This window comes from Ictidomys tridecemlineatus, chromosome 9 (assembly GCF_052094955.1).
Source record: "Ictidomys tridecemlineatus isolate mIctTri1 chromosome 9, mIctTri1.hap1, whole genome shotgun sequence".
NCBI classification, from domain to species: Eukaryota; Metazoa; Chordata; class Mammalia; order Rodentia; family Sciuridae; genus Ictidomys; species Ictidomys tridecemlineatus.
The window spans coordinates 107,685,821-107,704,937 of NC_135485.1; the positions used below are offsets into that span (position 1 = coordinate 107,685,821).

The 19,117-nt window shown below is 35.8% G+C and overlaps 1 protein-coding gene and 1 long non-coding RNA gene across 6 annotated transcripts in view; one reads left to right on the forward strand and one right to left on the reverse strand.

Moving 5' to 3' along the window:
* Positions 1 to 1,772: 1,772 nt before the first annotated feature.
* The window catches only part of Hpgds (hematopoietic prostaglandin D synthase), a 77,703-nt gene continuing 60,358 nt past the window's right edge, over positions 1,773 to 19,117 (forward strand). Inside the window, exon 1 of one of the 5 annotated variants that reach the window (XM_005337557.5) lies at positions 1,773 to 1,927. The gene's annotated coding sequence lies outside the window, so the exon portion shown is untranslated. Of the gene's footprint in view, positions 1,928 to 14,501; positions 14,661 to 19,117 lie in introns of those variants that run through there. The other 4 variants (XM_013363908.4, XM_013363909.4, XM_078021916.1 and 1 more) reach the window with 4 other exon arrangements.
* On the reverse strand, positions 7,726 to 13,264 carry LOC144366898 (uncharacterized). The gene is made up of 2 exons (XR_013426070.1): positions 12,657 to 13,264; positions 7,726 to 10,416 (listed from the first exon to the last, which is right to left on the reverse strand). It is a non-coding gene; the product is annotated as an uncharacterized LOC144366898 (long non-coding RNA).

A 19,117-nucleotide genomic window follows, 5' to 3' on the forward strand; every position in this document is an offset into this window, starting at 1 on the left:
ATCTCTAAGATAATTATTATGTTTGTTATGAACTAGTTTTAGAGAGCAATGCATTCTTATTTCAGAAATGAACTTATTTCAGTAACAGTAAGTAGTTGATTTAAAAAAAAAGAGAGAAAGAGAGCCTTAACTTAGTTCTTCAGTTTGAAAAAAAAGAAAAATCCTTCAGGAAATAGAAAGGCCAAGCAGATTGTGAGTGATGCATTCCTTTTCATTTCCACCTCCCAACTCCAGCTGCAAATACCTAGAACTACTACTCCATCATCAGCACAACCTGCTCTTCTCCACGTGCTACCTCCACTGGCCTTATTGCAACTCTGGTGTTCTCTAGCTGCCAAGGGAGTGATGACTGTGATTCTTTGAATATTTTCTCCTTCTTACATCTCCCAGATCATTATCCACCCCGTCTCTTATGGAAAGGAATCTTGGTTCTTAGAGGCTCATGCGACTCAGTTAATTTTCTTTATTAGCTCACTTTATTTATCACTTGAACAATCTCTTATGTTTATCAAAACTTTGGCACCTGACAGCTTTCTCCCTGCCCAATTGCTGTCCTCGAAGATGCTTTCTATATCCATGATTTCCTTTCAATTCTTGACTCTTTCCTCATGGCCTTTCCTACTCTCAGCTCTCTCTCCACAGCCACACTATGGATGTTTTAATCCACAGAATTATTGATATTCCAAATCAATAGCTTAGGCATTGAGCACTCTCACCACCATCTTTCCTCTTCCTGGCTTACTTCTTCAAGTTCTCTCCCTTCAACACTCCTCTGACTTTAGTGGACCCTTCAATAAGAATCCAGTCTCCCTTTTTATATCTTCAGCCTACCTTTAATACTATTCATTGCATATCTTCCATGGTCCATAATCCTAAGAATAATTTTGTCAGTGCTATGAGCTGTCTCTGCCTTGTCGTTTCTGTCTCATGAAAACTAATGTATTAAAATAATCAACCCCCAATTTTAACTTTTGCATATCTATATCTGAAAACAGTAATTTTGGAGAAAAATCACAAATCGGAGCCTATTAATTTCATCAGAAAGTTTATGAACACCAACTTCAACTGGGCTTTCACTATGGTGAAATCCTGGTTATGCTTCCTTAGGCTACTTGCTTTTTTATTTGCTTAACTGGTTCACATTTTCTCTGGAGTACTTCATGCCTTAGGCTGCTATTGCATTTCCCTTTCAGCCCAGATAAAATTACAACAATCAACTCTCCATCTCCTCGTTCTTGCCTGATGAGTCTGAGGAGTTATCCAAAGTACATGTATGAAGACACGAATTGGTGTGAATACACTTTGTATACAACCCGAAATATGAAAAATTGTGCTCTATATGTGTAATAAGAATTGTAATGCATTCTGCTGTCATATATAAATAAAAAAATTCATTAAAAAAAGAAAGTCCCCTTTTCTTGTCTTGATCAGTTTTCTACCCATGCTCAGAAATCCTTTAGCTTTTAAGAACCCTACAGAATGAACTTATTTTCCTCCCTACTGTATCTTCAGCCTCTTAGTTCTTAATGAGGGTTTCAGATCAACATTTCAAATTCATCTGTGAGAAAGTCCAATTAAAAAAAAATCCTTCCCTTGACTGCTTCGTTCATTTTAACATGAACATTTTTGGTGTCATTAACAGTCTCACTCTGAGTAAAAAGTGGAAACCATTTTTGAGGTACATCATTATTACTTCCCTGTAAATTTCAACCCTATTGCATTGTTAAATATTTTCAAGGTTAACTAATGCTCTCCTGCCAGCAGGTGGCTCTGTATCAAAAAGGGAAAAGACAAACGAAAATGAAACTCGTGTCTAAAATGGGACCCAGGTCTCATTCCCTATTACTTACTGTGTTTATATCTTAACCGTTACTGCAGGAAAGCTGTTTAGTATACAGAGAACAAGAGGATATCTACAAAGGAACAAGTAAGTAAAACATTAAAAATAATTCTTTTAAGGATATTTCAAATAAGCTTCAGATCTGTAACTAGAAGTTTTTGTTTTGTTTTATTTTAAATTAATATAGCCAAAAATTTAAGAGATGGAAAAAATGGTAAGAACATTGAAAAGAACTTTTATTTTACAATGATTTTCTGTGGCTAGAGTGGAAAGATCACTTCTATGTCTGATATATACATTTATTATAAAATATTAAAAAACAATCCCTTTGACCAACATGACACTAAAAGTGAAGCAAGCAGTTCTGTGACATTGATGTGGCCAAGGTCAACACTCTGAGCAGGCCTGATAGGGAGGGGAAGGCTTTTGGTCAACTCATTCCTGATTATGATGCTTTGATTTTGCCAAGAAAATTGAAATCATCTAAACATGGTCCAGTTGGTTAATTCTAAATATATGTTATTTCACCATAAAAATATTAGTAAAACCAATATCTATGCACACCACCCACCCTGAAATAGAACACAATCTTTTATTAAAATGTTTTCTTAGTAAATTTTAAATATTAGTGGGATCCATGGTGAAATACTCATATATGCACATAAAATTAGCTTCAATTCATTCCCCAGTACTTCACTCCTCCCTTTCCCTATTCCCCTCCCTCTATTCTTTGACCTTTTTTCTGTTTACTTATATGTATATATATTTTTCATCAGTGCATTAAAATTATGCATAAAGTGGGATTCATTATGATAATTTATACATGTATATAGCATAATGTGGCTGATTTTATTCCCCAGTTCTTCCTCTTTCCTTCCTTCCCTCCAACCCCCTTAATTCTCTACTTACGTCTACTGATCTTCAATTAACTCTTGAAGACTGTGTGAACATTTTCCTTTATTCCCAGAGATAATATTTTTCTTATTTCTGTGTTTATAATTATTTCATTTGTTTTTGTGTCCTTATAGTATTGCTATATATATCTTTATAAATATAGTTTTGATATATATGTGTACATATAGAGAGAGATATATGATCCCTAAATATAGTGCTTCTTTTTTCCTTTTCTTTCTTTCTTTTTTTTTTTTTTTTTTTTTTTTTTTTTGCAGTGCTGGGGATTGAACCCAGGGACACTCTACCACTAACCTATATTCCTAGCCCTTTTTATGTTTTATTTTAGATAGAGTCTGGTTAAGTTGCTGAGGCTGGGCTCAAACTTGGGACCTGCCTACCCTCAGCCTCATGAGTTGCTGGAATTATAGATGAGCACTACCATTCCTAAAAATATTATTTAGTTTTAGTGTAAATGATACTGTACTATGTGCATTCTTCTGTGATGCACTTTATCAACTACCTTTATATTTATGAGTTTCATCCATTTTGAGACATATATTCTAATACATAAATACCATTATGTATTTTGAATCATCACATTAGGTAAAGAAATCACACCAACTGAAATGTAGCCAAAGGCAAAGAGACTGTAAAATGGATACTAGAGAAAGAAGTCATGCATACAAAATTTGGCCTTTAATCAGTTGCATAAGGGAGGGTTTTACTAGTTACCCATATTTCATCTTGCCTTATCATGTACAGTAGAGGTATATGTAACCCATTACATTTTTTTCTTTCTTCCTTCCTTCTAATTTTACATGGTTGGTAGTAGTTAACTTTATAAATGATTCTATTTAGTACAAGGTATCAGTCTGAGATTATGAATGAAACTAGTAGAGGAATAAACTCTCACAAACTGCAAAGGTTATGAGATTTACCCTCTTGCCAGTAAACAAATTGGGCTTCCCACCCTGCCCTAGTTTCAAGAATGCAGGATGCAGTTTCAAAGATGCATCTCTGACACCTAGGTCAGAGATGAAAAACAGTTTATTACTCACGCCAATGTCAATAGCCAGTGAATGGCATTTGAAGTGCCAGTTCCCTGAGAATCAATTCTTATAGGGCAACTCAAAGAGGGCAAGATGGTTCCTGCACATGGAATGGATTGTGTTGTAGGAAAGAAACCCTAAGCTTAGTGAAACCTAAGTTTTCATGTTGAAAAGAACATATGCCTAATCTTTGCACCAAAAGAGACTCATTGCTGTCTTCCAAGATTGTTCATTACATAAACATTCTCAAGAAGAAATGACATCAGAGATTTGAGATACTGCTAAATTCAGACCCCTGCTGTTGGTGTGTGGCAGGCATGTGGGAAAAACTAATAAACATTTAATATCTGATTCTAAATTTTTAAGGAGACAATTATATTGGGTATAGTTTTACTGTTTTTACAAATGAGTTTTTATATAATTTGTGATGTAATAGGGGACTTTTTTGCTTATGCAAGAATATCATGTTTAACATTGGCTTCAGAGGAAGTATTATTAATATATATCTGGATAAAGAATGTGTTCCCAAAACACAGAGTTTGAGGAGAACTTCTGACCACAGATTTTCTAAGATCTTGTCTGACTTCTCTAGGTATTAACTATTACAGAACCCTGGGGGAGATTACTTGATCTACTTGAGATATATATATATATATATATATATATATATATATATATATATATATATAACAACTTAAGTTCCCAAAGTCATTACTATTATAGGTTTGGAAAGTTCTTACAATCCAAAGTTAAGCATAATACTTTTGCATAAGCAGAAATATCCCATATTATTTCATAAACTTATTTGTAAAAACCATAAAACTAAGCACTAAAACTATAAAATAATATAACTGTCTCCTTAAAACTTAGAATTGCACACTAAATGCTTATTAATTTTTTCTGCATATACATGCTTCCTTGCTTGATCTCTTCAGTCAAGAAGAATGGATCTACAGAGATAAATTCTTATGCTCAGGGACATGGTTAGGTTTTATCTTCTCTTCTTTCAAGAGAATGATAAAAACTTAAATACAGGCAAAATGAAGATAAAACACATGTTTCTTGTTGCTGGGAGTCAGTCTCAACCCTCATTTTTATTGGCAGTTGTAAGATTTTTGCCGTATGAAAATGTACTGATCCAGCTTTCCTGGAAACAGTGATCCAGCTATAGGATGATAAAATTTTGAGACATAAATTGCCAGCATATCCTCTTGAATGATGAATAAACCCATATTTAATTATGTCTAAAAGTCCTATAAAGCTGAACTGCTCTTAGGGGCTAATAAAAATGAGCCACATTTATTCTTAAATGAAGTAGAGCATAACGTTTCCCCCTTCTGTAGAAAAAAATGTAGTGGTATAAGTAAAATTCTCAAGCACTAACCATCATTTATCAAAAAAAGTTACAAAAACAAAAACAAGCACATGGAAGTCTACTTGGGTGCAAATATCACGGGATTTTTGAGTTATAGTCTATTCTTCTTTGCTACTTTGCAAACCTGCAGTGTACTCATTGCTGGCAGATGGTAAAGCTCTTTATGTTCTTAAGAGATAACCAGGGAAGGAGATTCTACAGTACCTCTCAGGAATTGCTCAGTATTTTACAACTCTTGCTGTCAGGAAACAGTTTTGCATATTTAACCTAACTCCCACCAGCCAACATTTAGACCCATTTCCTTTGGTTAGTCCTCAGTGGAGATGAAGAACAGCTGGCCGCCATCTGCATAATATTCCTTTATAAATTAGAAGGATGAAGTCATCCCACTGACTTCTGTTCTACCGGATAATGATCACATTCATTTAGCCTGTCTTCCTATCACCTATTTTCAAGCCATTAATCATTTTAATTCATGCCTGTAAGTTCTGTTTTTCATATTTCTCATAAATTATGTACAAGATACTTTAATGTTCATATAAGAGTTAAGAGTAATATCTTTTTCTCTGCTGCATCTATGTTCATAAGATACTGGTATCATACCTATCTTTAAGCAATACTATGTGTATTTCTACTGTATCATTTATCTATGTTCTCTGTGATTACCATCTTATTCTCAGCTAAGCCACACATCTTAATTATGTGTATTTTCTTCTTCATCTGTACTGGGTCACTTTATGAACATAGATTTTATTGCTAAATTGAGTTAAACTGAGTTCTTTTTTTTTCTGACGAGGCCCCAAACCCATTGTTCAGTGACAAATATCTTACTTCTATTTGAAATTACTTATGATTTTAATTTTATGCTCTACATTCCATTAATATAATCATCAAATAAAAAATTTTTTAAATGAACTAAATTTAACATTGCAAAATATTTGGCCTCCAGTTCAAATTTTACTTTGATGACCCATTCGCCCTGGGAATATATTTCCATAATAGCATCAGTTAGGCTACCTTTAGGGGCAATTCATACATATTCCCTTTGGGGCGTTAATATAAATTATTGCTGTAATGAGTTCACTGCTTATCTCTGCAAATAGGTCAGAATTGGCTCACTCTTAGCTTTCGCCATTTGGTGTTAGTGTATGCTGGCTTGTTCCACAGCAGTTTTTTGTTTGTTTGGTTGGGTTTTGTTGTTGTTGTTTTGAGAAAAAGGAAAAAAGAAGTTTTATTGATTCGTTAGCAAATGAGAAGGCAATAGACTCATGTCTCAGAGGCTGTTGAAATTCTATCAGGTGTAGCCAAGAGCTTTTAAACAGAGGACACAAAGGCTGATTTCCAGGTATGCATACCAGCAATCATAATTCATATACAAATGGTAGCCTTAAAAGAGAGCTGTTTCTTAGATCTGCTGGTATCAGCTCCCTAGTCTGGATTTCTTCATTCCTGTGGTCAGTGAGCCAAAGGAAGGACAGATCATTTGGCCTAGGATGGGAAGAATGTTAATGGTTTCAGAGGTCTCAATCCACAGAATTGAGAGGGAAGAAGCAGAGGGGGAAGCAGCACACATGATGATTAGGAAGGAGAGCATACTTAGGAGAGCCACAGCATACTTTTATTTATTTATTTATTTTTAATTTTTGTAGTTGTAGATGGATACAATACCTTTATTTTATTTATTTATCTTTATGTGGTGCTGAGGAGACAATGCAGGACCTCCTACGTGCGAGAAAAGCGCTCTACCACTGAGTTACAACTCCAGCCCCCACAACATACTTTTTTAAAAAATATTTTTGAAGTTGTAGATTGACACACAATATCTTTATTTATTTTTATGTGGTGCTGAGGATTGAACCCAGTGCCTCATACATGTAAGGCAAGCACTTTACCACTGAGCTGTAGCCCCAGCCCCTCCACAACATACTTTTATAGGACTGTCTCATTGCTTCTTTTGTATTCCACCAAATTGTAGCTGTGATCTGTCTCCTACAAAGTTCTTCCCATTATCTAAGAAAGTGAGACTTGCTTATACTCTTACTAGGAACTGAGTGAAAGAAGGTGCTGTCCAGCATGCCAGATTGTACTGTGCTGGGTCTCAATTTCCATTCCAGCAGGGATCATATTCCAGTCAAGATAAATTCTCCTACTTTACCATTCTGTCATTCTGGTCTGCAACAACTTTAGATGGGTCTCACAGGACTTTTTTTTTTCTTTCACAAAGACATGCTGCTTATTATTCTGTTGTTCCTAAAGTGTTTGCCAACTGGTTTTTAAATTATTACATTTAGCTACTTGGAGGGAAGAGAAGTTGAACCTTTAAGTCTACAATTTCTAAGGAGTCTGAAAGGAACAGATGTTAAACTCTTAACTTTACAATTTCTAAAGGGCTTTTCTCTTTTGTAAAAAGGCACTGTATTGACTCTTGACAGAATTTACAGTTAATGAAAAAATACTAAATAAGATTGTCATTTAAAAAGCCAAGGCAATAAATAAATTCTTGAGATAGCCTTTTTTTTTAAGAGAGAGAGAGAGAGAGAGAGAGAGAGAGAGAGAGAGAGAGAGAGAGAGAATTTTAATATTTATTTTTTAGTTTTCGGCCTACACAACATCTTTCTTTGTATGTGGTGCTGAGGATCAAACCCGGGCTGCATGCATGCCAGACGAGCGCACTACCGCTTGAGCCACATCCCCAGCCCCTAGAGATTGTCTTTTTAAAAACATATATATAACCACATAGTATGAAAATTTCCATTGTAGTTTTCCATTTTCTTCCAAAAGAGAGAATGTCCTGTTTTAAGCTGGTCATGCATTAAGTGTTAGTTCCTTGTGGCTCTGAATCCAAAAATAGACTGCATCTTCTAGTGTTTATTCAGAAAAACATTTCAGAGAAATGTTTAATTTATTTATTTATTTATTTTTATGTGATGCTGAGGATGGAACTCAGGGCCCCGCACATGCTAGGCGAGTGCTCTACCGCTAAGCCCCAGCCCCAGCCCCTTAAAAGTTTATAAATTGAATATTATTGAATTAAAAATTGAAACAATGATTTGAAGGTAGAAGTTTTTCATTAAGATATGTCTTGTTTGAACTTACATAGTTCCTTTATGAAATTAGAAATAATTCACATTGGTGATTTTCTAAATTGTTAGCTTATCTTCTAAAATATTTTTCATTCATCATTTGAAAAAGACTTTCCATGCACCTTCTATGGAGAGGTATTATTCTATCTTCTTGAAATATATTAGTAAACAAAATAAACCAAGACCTACTCTTAAGGAGCTTACAGTCTAGTGAGAGGAAACAGGAAAAAAAAAAGCATAATAGCTAGATTCAGTAATGTTTTAGAAGGTGATATGCACCATGGAAGGAGAACAAAATAGAAGAAAAGTAAAGTCAGGAATGCAAAGATGAGGGAAGAAGACTGAGAGCTTTGTAGTACTAAGACTTGAGTGATCCTTAAAGCATGGGAGAAGATGGCCAAGATGGGGAGGAGTACTCCAGATAAAGGAAACAACCATGCAGAGGCTCTGATGAGACCTTGCCTTGCATGTTCAAGAGTACCAATATATTTGGAGCATGGTAAAGCATGGAGAAAAAAGTCAGGGAGGTAATGAGAGGTCAGGTCAAAAGGGGTCCTACAGGCAACTGTAAAGACTTTGGTTTTTACTCACTGAAATGAAGGAGAGGGCACTGAAGGGTTTTTGTTTTTCTGGTTCTGGGAATTGAACCCAGGGCTTGGTGAATGGTAGACAAGTGCTCTACGACTGAGCTACACCCACAACTTGGGCAGTTGAGGCTTTTAAACAGAGGGATAACATGATCTGAACATTTACTTTGAAAGGATTGTCTGGTTCTTCTAATAAAAATAGATTGTATGGCATCAGGAGTGAAAGAAAGGAGACTTCTAAGAGGGCTATTGAATAGTTCAAGTGAGAAAGGATGGTATCTCAGTAAAGGCAGGGGACAGCCAGGTGCCCTGGTGCATGCCTGTAAATCCCAGCATTTTAGGAGGCTAAGATAGGAGGATTGCAAGTTTAAAGCCAGACTCAGCAAAAGCAAGGCTCTAAGCAACTCAGGAAACCCTGTCTCTTAATAAAATACACAATAGGGCTCGGGATGTGGATCAGTGGTCCAGTGTCCCTGAATTTAATCCCTGGTATCCTGCTCTGCACCACCCTACCCACCGCAAAAAAAAAAAGAAAAAAAAAAAAAGGCAGGAACAAATGGACTAATTAGAGTTTGTTGTTTTTGAAAAAAAAAAGGCAGGAACAAATGGACTAATTAGAGTTTGTTGTTTTGTATTGTTTTGATGGTGGGTCACAAGATTTCTACATGCATTTGATGTGTAAAATTAGGGAAAGAAAGAATAACCCTGGGCTTTTGAAATCAAGATTCATATAATAAAATTTATAATGAGCTTCAAGTTCAGGAGGGTAGACTAGAGTGGACATGAACATTTAAGAGTCATTGGCTTATGGACTTTTGCACATATGCCCAATATGCTGTATCCAATTTACGCCCAGGAAGTTGGATGAGATTGTAGAATAAATGACTATGGGAAAAAAAAAAAGAGGCTCAAGGACTGAGCCATGTAAGTCAGTAGTTTCAGGTTGGAGTGAAGAGAACTTAAAGTAAATAAGTAAATAAAATTAAATAAAAAGGAAATTGAAATAGAGAAAACCAAGCATGTAGCCAAGTGGAAAACAGAAATACGGAAAGATAAATCAATTATGTTAAACCCTGCTGACAGATCCAGTAAGATGAAGGCAGAATTGACCACTGGGTTTAGTAACTGGGAAAATGATTAATGAACTTTATAATAAACTTTTCATGGGATGATGGGTGAAAGCGTAATTTTGTAACATTTAATGGATTAAAGAGGATGGAAGAAAAGGAATCAGTGAACATAGCACAGATAATTCTTTTGAGGAAATTTGTTAGAAATGAGAGGGGGGGGGAAAGGGATAGTAGTTTTCAGAGGAAGTGAGGTTTAAAGAGGTTATTTTTTAAATAGGAAGCAGAGAAGCATGTTTGGGTACTCCTACGGTTTGGATAAGTGTCCCCCAAAGACCCATGTGTTAAAGGCTTTGTCCACAGGGTTGTTCAGCTGAGAAGTGGTGGAATCATTTGGAGGTGGGCCTTAGTGGTCCTTGGGGGGCTTGCTCTTGAAGGGCATGGTGGGACCCTGGCCCCTTTCTCTTCCCTTTTGCTTCCTGGCTGATGGAATGAGTGGTTTTGATTCCTCACACACACACCTGTAAAGAAATAATAATAATAATAAAGGGGACACAGAGACAAGGTGCAGAGGCAGGGAAGGTGGCAGAGTGGTTCTAACACCAAGGCTTCTCAGGGCATTGCCATACCAGCTAGACATTGCACATACATTAACTATATTATTAGATCCTAAGAGAGATTACAGGGTGCCCTGTATATTTCCACAGTCAGAATCCCTATATCTCACCTTTTTTTGTTTTTTTATGACCTTTTTAAAAAATATATATTTATTTTTTAGTTATAGGCAGACACAATATCTTTATTTTACTTCATGTGATGCTGAGGACGGAAACCCAGTGCCTTATGCATGCTAGGGTGAGTGCTCTACTTCTGTGCCACAAACCCAGCCCTTTTATGGCCTTTTTGATGAATAATATTTATTTTCTCTTAAATATTGGCAGGGACAAAAAAAGTAGGGTAAACATTGGCAACAGTAAGCACAACATAATAATCTCAATATTAATAAGCATCTACCTATGAATAATTGCTTGACCCAGGTAAAGTTGGGTAACCGCAAAGTTAGCCAATCCAATAAGTCTAAACCTCCATCATCTTGTTGGACCTGTTTAATGATGTCTTTAAGGTATTTTATCTCCTTAGAAATAGAATTACTGTTATCACTTAAATTAAAGCAACACATATTAATAAGCTCCTGACATCCTTTATGATGTAATAATAGGAAATAATTAATTGGGGCCTGATTGTCAAGTATGGCTTGATGATGTTGTTTTTGTTCTTCATTAAGCATATTAATTGCCATGGAGGTATGATTAATATTTTTTTTACCATAGCACAGGTTTTGTAAACCCCGACAAGTAGTCCAAGGATACCCACTAAGGAAAGTATCAAAGCATCAAATTTTGTCTTAGAGAGAAGGCTCACTGAATCATTACAGTTTTTAACAAGGAGAATAGACCTTTTATGGATGCATTGTGCAGGATGGTGGCCTATTAAATCCTGTGGGGATGGTAAGAACACAGTTAGCCTGTTAAGACAACAATGGGTACCATGAGACATTTGTGTAGGTGTATAACAATTTTAACCAAGTGAACCCAGATATTTTAATGGGTTTTAGAAGTCAAGAATTCCTACTGTACTGAATTTCCACAGCTTGGGAACAACAGAACAACATTATTGTTAAAACCAAAGCATTTATAGAGTTTTGTGTGAGTTTAGCAATCATAGCAGTAACTAAGTTTTCTGGAGTACATTTTAACCCCATTTGAGCCAACAGCTGTTGAGCTGAGGCTATTAATGATTTTGTATCCCCCTAAGTCTCTGGAAGTCTAGAAGCTTGGGATCCTCTTTTAATGTTTCTTCTCTTTCAAGGACAGTGATCATTGTCCTCTTGTTTGGTGGGACTCTCTTCATCCAGGATCAAATGAAACTTGGGGATCAGGTTGTAAAGTCCTGATGTTCATTTATAATTGATAGATCTCACACACCAAGCTGGAATCCAAACTGGACCTGTTGGTGTAAGCATAGCAGTCTATCCTTTTCCCCAGGTGATCAGAGGCACAGGGTCTTGTCATGTTGGGTCTGGTGAAACCTTATATTTTACATAAATTTTTTTGTAATGGCTGTTTAGGAATAAAATATCTACCCAAAGCAGATGACTGATTGTGACTAAAAACTTTGTATTGTATGTTGAGTGCATTAACTGTAAATAAAATAACATTTAAAGCATTTTTAATATGAGAGAGGCTAGGTCCCCTTTTTTTGTTTTTGTTTTAAAAGGAAGGTTTTAAGAGTATGATGCTCATTTAACCAAAGCTTGTCCAGTAGAATTATGAGGAATACCATGATTCAAAATTATATTTCATTGGGAATAAATTTGTGCAAAAGCATGAGATGTATATGCAGGGGCATTATCTGTTTTTAAACAAATAGGCCTGCCCATGGTGGCAAAACAAAGCAATAAATGAGAAATGTAAGCAGATTTCTTATCAGACCTATGGGCACTAGCCCAAATGAACCCAGAATAAGAATCAATGGAAACATGAAGAAAGGAGTAAGGATAAAAAGGAGGGAAATGGGTAACATCCATTGCCAAAGTGCATTAGAATGTGGATTTATAGATTTTCACAAAGGAGCCTGGAGAGGGTACACAGTGAGAACAGCTGTTGACTATAGTATGAGCCTGTTGAGAAGAGATGGAAAACATTTATACTAGTGATGGAGCATTTTGATAAAAAAAAAAATCCATGGGATTTTACAGCACCTGAAAATAAAGGACAAAGGGATTTCACAGCTTCATCTGTATGAGCGTTTCCTTTCATCAAAGGTCCAGGAATCTTGGTGTAGCTGCATATATGAATGAGGAAGATAGGAGATGTACGATGCTGTAAAAGAGTTTGAAGGGTTAAAATAAAGAGACAGTAAATTGGAATCCAAACGAGAGCATAACATGGTTCTAAAGATATGAGGAACAAGTTTAGTTATATATTGAGAATCTGTAATAATGTTTAAAGTAGTAGAAAATAGTCTTAGTTAACTCAGCTTGCTGTGGACAGATTTGAGGTAGGGTATAATAGTCCATTTATCATTTATAAGAACGGATATTACTTTTTAAAAAATTTACTTTTATCTGTATACACTTTTAAACCATCTACAAGAGGAATGGTAGAAATTAAGGAAGAAGGATGTAATTAAGGACCTGATATAACAAAGAGAATTGTCCATCATGAGGCATGTGAAAATTAACTGGTGCTAAAATATCTGTTAATACAACTTGATAGTAGAGGAAGAACTATAAGTATTAGAGATAAGAAATTTTTTAAATAAGTAAGGCGTAAGACATAAACGTCCATTCCTGTTAAGGATAAAATTTTAGTATGATCATCAGTAATTAATTGAGCATACATGTCAGTAAAGGGCAAAATATCATAGCCCCCCCAAATGAGGACAATATAATTATTTAACATGCATACATATTAAATATATACATATATATAATACATATATAATTTTTGGTTATAATAGTTACTACTGTTGTACAAGCATAGGTGTTTTAACAAAAATTATTAATTACAATGGCACATTAGATATTGAAAGTTGGTCCATTATTGTTGATAATCCTTTTTAATTTTTTGTAAAGACTGTTTTAAGAAAGGGGTCAAATAAAGGAAGGAGGTAGAATCCTGTTTTTTTAACAGTTGGAAAAATGAGAGATCAGTTTGGCATTAGCTGTAATTTTTAATTTTTTTTATTTAAGAAACTATACTTATGAAGATTAATTTTATTTATGTTAAATTTAATTAATTTATTTTAATTATAACATAAAAACATAAGAAGAACATGATTAATAGCATTAATCATCCTTTTCATTGAAGAAAAATTTTAGAAATAATGGATATCCTATTATATTTTAGATAATTTTTGGAAATTAAGACTTTAATGTTTGGTCACCTGGAAAAACCCATAAGCCATAATCTTAAAGACATCTATATTTTTATCTGATTACTTGATTTGAATTAAGTTATTTGGATCCATTTTTTAATTTAAATTTTAGTTGATGAGCACTCATTAAGTGTCAACTTAATATCAAGTATATAATATATAGATAGAAGATAGGCCTGTACAATTGGAAATGCCAGGTGTAGAATCTAACAGCCATGAAGGACAATGAAATAAAAGGTTTCATATGGCCAGATATTTGTCCTTGATGGTTATCAGATTTATTTCCAACATAACCATGTTTATATCTTTTTTAGAAAGTATTAAAAGAAATTTTTGATTGTATTTGAGAGTTAACTCTGGAGAAATTGGCCTTTGGATAAAGACAGAATGTAAAAACCTTTATAGTTAGATAAAACAAGACTGATCAGAAAAATACATCAACTTACAGAGAATACTTAACAACTTAGTTTGTCTTAATATTAACTTTTTCATCAGGTCAGAGTGTACTTTTATCTCAGATAAGAGCCAGTTGGAAGTCTGTGAAATTCTTAAGAAAAAACTCTTTTTTTTTTTTTTAAAAGACAGCTTGTACATTTAGAATGTTTCTACTTTTGTCTTTCTGTGTTGTAACATTAGGGAGGAACTGGTCAAGAAAGCCAGCTGAACACAGATAAGACAGTCAGTGAAGCAGTTTGGATTTAAAAGGGACACTTTTTTTCTTTTGTCTTAATTGGTTTTTCATAAGCCTAGACAAATCTTGTAGGTCTTGTAATTTATATTTTAAATATAAGGCTAGGAAAGTTAGAGATCCAGCAGAAGTTAAAAGGTAAGGAAACTGTTGTAACCATTTTTTCCTTTTATAAGATAATTCTTAAAGAATGGTGTTGTGGTTTACATGTTTTTCTGGAGAGTTCTTTTTTCTTTTTGTTTTAAATCTTGCAAATCTTGTAGTTTCCACATATGGTTGAATATGAGTAATGATTTGTTGTGGATTGGAAGGGGCAGAGCATGGTAGCCACAGGGAGGTTTTGGACACTTGTTTAATTTTGTTTCCTTTGCCCCAAACCGGGGTGGCCTCTTGGGGTCATGTATAAAGCCATATCATAATAGTATTTATTAGCATGACATGAGTATTTCTGTACAATAACCCTGTAATTGACTGTTTATTTAAACAAAGAGTTAATTAAGTCTACTTACAGTAACTGATGAACATGTTCCAATGAGAGTAGAGTCAAATTTTGTATTTTCCCTTTCATTTAAAGGTTTTAACTCATTAAATACAGCAAAGGGTAGTTACCCTTCATATTTTGATTGGTTAGCCAAATTTATCTTAATAGGACAGACTGGTAAGTTATGATATCCCCCCTCCTCCACAGCGTGTCCCAAACACTCAATTAACTGGGATCTAGCTGGGGGAGGGGCAGTGCCACAGCTGGCCAGGGACGCAATTGGCAGTGAATTATTTAGAGGAGCCAAACATGTAGGAGGCTAGGCTCCAGGACAGCTCTGAGCAGAGGGAAATTGCCAGGGCTGTGCTGCAGGAGATTTAAAGGGCCACATAGCCAGGCACAGAAGGAGAAGAGCAGGTAGGTTGAAAAATAGGAGCTTTAATCACTGCATCATGGCAAAGATACCAAGCATGTAGCACAGAAATGGGAGCGAATGGTTCCTCATGAAGCAAGTGTCTTACCTACCTCCTCCCAATATTTTGAATGTAATGAACCGCTTTCTGGTTACCAAGGACAAGATGAATCTATTTCTGTCTGCAAGGCAGCAAGGTCAGTGTTGCATAAGGTATGTCCAGCTTGCAAAGTAATAAAGAAAGCACTGCCCGGTGACATCGTTGAGCGTCCAACAGAGAATTTCCTATAGTTACTGATTATACTCAGCTGATGAAAGATGCATCAAAAGCCTACTCCAGACATAAGTAAACTATTCCTCTCCCATTACCTGTCCCAAAGGGTCTCTATCAAGGCAGCTTTTGTTGTCCCAAACTCTCTGTGGAGTAAGTGGCTGTGTGGGGAGAAAAGTCTTCTCACACCCCAATGATGATTGCCAGTAATAAAGGGGACACAGAGACAAGGTGCAGAGGCAGGGAAGGTGGCAGAGTGGCTCTAAAACAGAGGCTTCTCAGGGCATTGCCATACCAGCAAGGCATTGCACACGTATTAGCTCTATTATTAGATCCCTAAGAGAGATTACAGGGCATTCTAAGAGTGGGAAACAGGGTCCTGTTACCTCTCACCAGGGGAACTCTTCTCTGCTCATTTCCATAGTCAGAATCCCTACACACACCTGCTATAATGAGCTGCATCACCACCCGCCCAAAGCAATGGGATCAATTCATCACAGACTAGAATCTCCAAAAAACTGTGAACCAAAATAAGGCTTTTCTCTTTATAAGTTAATCATCTCAGGTTTGTTTGTTTATTTGTTTGTTTGCTATTGTGACAGAAAGCTGACTAACAGACAGGCACTGATAGGAAACAAAACAAAACAGTAAAGGCTGAAAAACTGATGCTATAGAAAGGAGTGGAATAGCCATTCTCAGTTCTTGAGCAGAAAAAGGATGGTATCTATACCCAAGTGGAGGATTTGGTTTTCAATCATAGCAGAATAGTTATGTAGGCTATCCAGTGTGAAAACAGAGAATGTTTACACTGAGAAGACTGTGGAGGTATCACAGTTATTATAAATGACACATTCTAGTATATGATCCTGGAAGTTAGTGGCTGAAATAGGGTGAGATATGAGATCACTAGAGAATAGGAGTTCAAAACCTGAATTACTGGCTGGGTGAAAAATGGCATTGTCACCTTTACTGTTCATTTCTGATGCCCTCTTTGCTTTGCTTTCATTGTACTTCCCCTGAGAAGACATACTTATGTTTTGCCTATAATTAGGGAGAAAAAAAGGATCATTAGACAAAAATAGTTTTACTATTGCTACTTCTACTCTACAGTATGTCTAAATTCAGAACATTCCAGCATGAGCCAAAACACCTATTTCTAACACCAAGCACAGAAACATATAGGAGAGGGAAATATATAAAATCCTACTGTGGATTTATGATTCCATTTAATGAGGCTTTGCTGACAGCAATACTTTTGGGCTTTTCCTATGTTTGGCGCTCCCAGATATTTTCACACCCTGGCACAATGTACATATTAAATACAAAGTGGCTGAGCTGTTCACCTAACTTTTATACAGTGACCGAAAGGTGGGAAAGGAAAACTGGCTTGACTCCTTGAACACAGTCATATTCTCAGGCAGCTCAGTTTCAAAGAAGAGAACATATAAAAGTTGAGAATAAGGAAATTGATTCCTTTAAGACATTCTGTACTCACATGGAAAAGTCTGTGTGTGTGTCTCGGTTTGCAGACGACTGAAACAGATATCTGAAAACTTAAAACAATCTATGTGAAAAGAGTATCTTATTATAGTTCAAAATACTCAAGATGAATGTTTACTTCAATTAACACAGAGAGTAAATGAAAGAAAAAGCAGTTTAGAATGCTCCAAAAAGAAAGGTTCAGGGGCTGGGGATGTGGCTCAAGCGGTAGCGCACTCGCCTGGCATGAGTGCGGCCTGGGTTCGATCCTCAGCACCACATACAAACAAAGATGTTGTGTCCGCCAAAAACTGAAAACTAAATATTAAGAAATTCTCTCTCTCTCAAAAAAAGAAAGGTTCATCTTAAAATTATGGCATTTGCAGATAAATGGATGGAGTTGGAGAATATCATGCTAAGTGAAGTAAGCCAATCCCCAAAACCAAAGTCTGAATGTTTTCTCTGATAAGTGGATACTGATCCATAAATGGGGGGAAGGAGAGCAAGGGAGGAATGGAGGGACTTTGGTTAGGGCAAAGGGGAAGGAGGGAAAAGGAGGGGGCATGGGAGTAGGAAGGATGGTAGAATGAGATGGACATCATTAGGTACCTGTATGAAGACATGAATGGTGTGACCCTACTTTGTGTACAACCAGAGAAATGAAAAATTGTGCTCCATTTGTGTACTATGAACTGAAATGAATTCTGCTGTCATGTATAATAAAATAAATAAATATTAAATTTAAAAATAAAAAAGAGAGGGCCATTCTCTTTTCTAAACGAAAGGACTATATTATCCTTCAGAGAACATTTTCATTTTGTGTCCATTCCTATATCTTTAAGATATTGTATAGCATTTGACTGCTGAGACAGTAAGTATAGGGACAGCAGTAAATCCATCCACCATATTAGGATAGACCCAAGGAGATCTATTCAAACTAGTACGGTTGACCCAGATTTTAGTGTTGCAAAGAGTTCAAAAGTCTCTAAACACAGTTCAAGCAAATACCAACAAGGGCATTAGTGCAAACCAAAGCATCTGGATGTACCAAGGTGATGGAGCCTGAGACATGGATATAATAATTTGAGCCTGAAGCAAGGTTACTTATAATTTCAATAATGCAGATAACTGCCATTAGGGAAGACTGTCCATGAGTAGAGCAGGTGGCTCTAGTTAACAAACCTAACAACCTATAACTAAAAATTTACATTTGTAGGTACTACTAAGACACAATGATATGTAGAAAGGAAGGAATAACTCCTGTGTATAAACTGGGAACTGCTAGTGGAGACTGTTTGCTTCAATTAAAATAGGATTTCTTAACCACCTAGGACATCTCTATTCTTAAGAGACTAATTACTTTTCTGATTGTGCTTGGGTAATAAGTATAACACTATCTTAGTTTGTCCCTGGTATTGCAACGAAACATCCTTGGCTGGGTAATTTATAAATAACAGAAATTGATATCTCACAGTTCTGGAAGCTGGAACATGCAAGATCAAGGCATCAGCAGATTTACTATCTGGCGAGGGCTTATCCTCTGCCTTCTAGATAGTACCTTCTCACCATGTCCTCCATGGCAGAAGAGAAGAACAAGTGAGGCAACTCACTGAGGCCTCTTTGATAAATCCCATTTAGGAGGGTGGATCCCTTATGATTCAACCATTTCCCAAAAGGCCTTGCCTTTTTATACTACCACAATGAGGATTGTTTCACCATGAAGTTTGGAAAGACATATACCTTTAAACCATAGTAAATTTCCACTCAAAAAATAATTGATGGGGAAGAGCTACAAGGGGTTCAGCAACAATTTTACATTTTATTACTTTTTTTTTTTAGCTACACATGACATTACAATGATCTTGGCAATTCATACATTTGAATCAATTGGGGTATAATTTCTCATTTTTCTGATTGTACAGGTTGCAGAATCACACTGGTCATAGAGTCAC